At 45.0% G+C, this 3,930-nt stretch overlaps 1 pseudogene; it reads left to right on the top strand.

The window, feature by feature from the left end:
- Window positions 1-1,603: 1,603 nt before the first annotated feature.
- Window positions 1,604-3,665, top strand: LOC147902954 (cytochrome P450 94C1 pseudogene; annotated as a pseudogene).
- Window positions 3,666-3,930: the final 265 nt, after the last annotated feature.

Below are 3,930 nucleotides of genomic sequence, written 5' to 3'. Positions count from 1 at the left end.
TTATTAGCACTGGCTCTCCTAGAGACAGTGCTTTAGGATTGAGTCGAGTGGGAGTTTTGTGATTATTCTTAGTTTTTTAGGAATTTCTAAACCTACTTTTAGATGGTTGTTGGCTTTTCAGCTTTTAGCTTGTGTGTGGCTGTTGGCTTTTCTGCTTTTAGCTTGTGTGTGCTTTTTACCCCCCTCCAACATGGCTATAAGTCGATTCAGGGGCTCCACTCTCCCTCTATACTTGAGCTCTCCCTAGAATGATTGCCTTGGCTTCCTCTAGCTATAAGTCTTCAAGTCACTTCAAGCTTTCTAATCGCTCATCCAAGTCTCGCGTGTTCATTTGTGAGCAAGGTGCTAAAGTTGATTTGCTTGTGAATTGCTAAAGCCGTTGCTTGAGAAAAAAAATTGCTATCCAAAAAGCTGTTTGCCAAAAAAGCAAGTTTGCCTGCAAAAAAAAATATGTTCTTCTATTGAAAGGGCTTTATGTCAACCAAACAAGCTTTATGCCTACATAACGAGTTTTATGCCTACCTAATGCGCTTTATGCTTGCCTAATGGGCTTTATGCCTACCGGTGAAGAGATTGTCGTCTATTGGATCTATTAATAAAAATAAAGCCAAAAAAACCCCAAAAACTTAACATCAACACTTTGCAAGTATCATTCGTAAAAACTTCAAGGCAAAATAATGCCAATTTATCTTTTAGTTTTAAATTATAGTTTTGTTTTTATAAAGGCAGTGGCTTTGCAGTCAATGTGAGAGCATGCAAATAACTATAAAACCTTGGCAAAGCCTAATGGATCTTGTGAGTCCTCAAAGCGTATCTTTTTTATTATTTTTTACTAAACAATCGACAATGTCTAAAGACCCGTAAAACCCACAACTTGGAGCCAAGTGCTTTCGTAAATACATGCACCCTTGTTAATTGAAGAAATCATAAATGCTTTTTCAAAAACATATGTGATACATGTCTACAATATTCAATCCTTGATGTCCGAATCCAATTTCATCCTAGATTGAGACTTTAGCTGGTAAAATTAATGCATGGGCATGGCAAGAGCATGGCACGTTGCCTCATGGGTAGAGAGAGAGAGAGGGGGGGGGGGGGGTGCCTTAAAACTGACTTTCTAAAAGTAGAAATTGACAAAAAACAAAGCAATAAAGTATTGAATTTAAAAACCTAAAAAATAGTGTACTTAGAAAATAATTGTAAGAGACTTCTAATTCTTTGCTACAAAGCCAATAAAGACTCATGGATTACTAACTTTTTTCTACAACAGGAAAGTGGTACATATCCCTAGTTGTTCTTTCACTAAAGGGAATATTGTTTATTTGCACTAGTAAAGTAATAAGTATCCTCTATCTCACTTTCCTATGCCACTTAGACAATTGGTCCATGTTGTACTTTGCAAAGAAATCATTAATAATAAGTTAAAGGAGAGAACTAGAACTTTTAAGAAGGGGAATTTGGGAAGAGGCCAAAAATTCAATTCCTTTAAATGTACTCTCCCCTTATTCTAATGCACAGCCACTCACAATAAAAGTGTCCTAGGAGAGTTTGTGCGTCCTTCTACCAAACTAGTGCTAATGCAAAATTCATTTATGTCCCCCCACCTCCCCTTTTGAGACTCTCTTCTCCTACATGGATCCCATAGATTTACAAATAGAGCCCTCTTGCGACTATCTTGCTCCTTGCTCCTTGCTTCACTTGTGAGTCTCCTCCATCATAGAGATCAAAGATAACCATGAGCTTCCTCCTCATCTCACCTTCTCCTGCCTCTATCCCCCTCCTCCTGATCTCCCTCCCTTGCTTAATGCTCCTCATCTCCTTCCTCTCCTTCGTCTGGTGGCACCACCCTCGCTTTGGGCAGAACCCTGGGGTGCCCATCTACCCCATCCTCGGCTCTTCCATCCCCCTCTTGCGAAACAAGAGCAGACTCTACGATTGGATCGCAGACTTGCTGCGCAATTCTCCCTCCCTCACCATCAGAACTGTTCTCTGCGGTATTGACATGTTCGTCACTGCTAACCCCGCAAACATCGAGCACATCCTGAAAACCGGCTTCCATAACTATCCCAAAGGCTTCCGGTTCCACATGATGATGCAGGACCTGATGGGGCGAGGGATTCTGAATGTCGACGGTGAATTATGGAAAGCCCAACGGAAAGTCGCCAGTCACGAGTTCAGTTCGCACTCGCTTAGGAGCTTGATCTTGGAGTCTATTCGGGTCTTAATTTCTTCACGTCTTCTGCCTGTGCTGAGAGCAGCACGCGATGAAGGCACTCTAGTGGATTTGCAGGACGTGTTTCTCAGATTCGCATTTGACAATATATGCCAAATTTCTCTGGGAGTTGATCCAGGTTGTCTTAACCCCTCTTTCCACAATGTACCCTTTGCACAGGCCCTTGACGATGCTACCGAGCTCAGTGGCCAAAGGCTTATAACACCCTCTTGGCTTTGGAAGCTCAAGGCGGCCCTTAATATAGGCTCAGAGAAACGAATGCGGGAAGCTTTGCAGGTGGTGCACGAATTTGCGATGGATGCGATCCGCAAACGAAGAAACGAGCAGGTGCAGGCTGCCATCCAAAATCAAAACCCTGATCTCTTGTTCAGGTTCATGTGTCTTGCAGAAGAGGAGAAGGCGCAGTGCATGGATCGGCAAATTTCTACGAGTCCCAGTAAAGAGGAGGACGCACAAACACAGCAGGCCAGATCTGACGAGCTACTGAGCGACATGGTGATAAACTTCTTGCTAGCGGGGAGGGACACCTCCTCGATTGCTTTGAGCTGGTTCTTCTGGTTGCTGAGTCTCAATCCGCGAGTAGAAAACACCATCCTTGAGGAGATACAAGGAGTTCTGCGAGCGCGGAGCGACACTAGTGAGGAAGGCGAGGCCACGGGAGGACTGCAACACAGCGACAGTACTACCGTGAGAGAGAAAGCAGCTCACCAGGGTAGAGCTGGAATATCAGGGGCGGTGTTCTCGTTCAAAGAGCTGAAGCAAATGCAGTATTTACATGCGGCAGTGCACGAGTCACTGAGGCTATATCCACCGCTGCCACACGACACGAAGCTAGCGAAGGAAGGGGACGTACTACCGGACGGGACAGAGGTGGGGAAGAACGCGCAGGTGAGCTACCATCCATATGCGATGGGGAGGATGGAGAGGGTGTGGGGGGAAGACTGCGAGGAGTACAAGCCGGAGAGGTGGCTGGACGGGGGGGGAGAGTTTGTGCAAGCGAGTCCTTACAAGTTTCCGGTATTTCAAGGAGGGCCGAGAGTGTGTTTGGGGAAGGAGATGGCGATCATGCAGATGAAAGCAGTGGCAGCTTCGTTGATTCACGAGTTCAAGATGAAGGTGGCTGACGGATACGTTCCGTCCTACAGCCTCTCGTTAACCATGAAAATCAAAGACGGCCTCCCTGTTTATGTTCTTCCTCGCTAGATTTGCATCTACGTACGTATTCATCTAGATCTCTGGTTGGCCTCGCTAGATTTGCATTTACATAGATCTGTCTATGTCCTATGGAGCGTCTCTTTACGTGACTTTCAAACGCTCATTACCCGCGTAATCCTTTCCTGACTCTTTACGTAGATCTGTCTATCTACTTTGGAGCGTGTCCTTTCATTAAACGCTCATTTAGCCCCGTTTTCCTTCCCTAACTCTTTACGTGAGTCTCATGAGTCGTTTAGGCTCTCCCTTTGTAACTATGTATCTTCACTTAGTAAGCCATCCTTTCTCGCTTGGTGATTGCACCTCTAGTTCGTGTTGGGGATGTGTGTGTGTGTGTATTTTCACCCAAACAAAAGTGGGTGTGTGTTCGCATGCATGCTATTCTTGGCATTGCACGTCAGCTTTGACTCCCGGTCTTCACTTCGGCTCTTAGTTTGTAACTTGACTCTAAAAATGCTAGCTTCCCATGCAATCTTTCACCTCAT

Source organism: Dipteris shenzhenensis, chromosome 4, assembly GCF_047967505.1.
Source record: "Dipteris shenzhenensis isolate YYH24624 ecotype China chromosome 4, Dip_SZ_1.0, whole genome shotgun sequence".
NCBI lineage: Eukaryota > Viridiplantae > Streptophyta > Polypodiopsida > Gleicheniales > Dipteridaceae > Dipteris > Dipteris shenzhenensis.
Note: the sequence above shows the minus strand (reverse complement) of the source record. Positions and strands in the feature narration are given on the sequence as shown.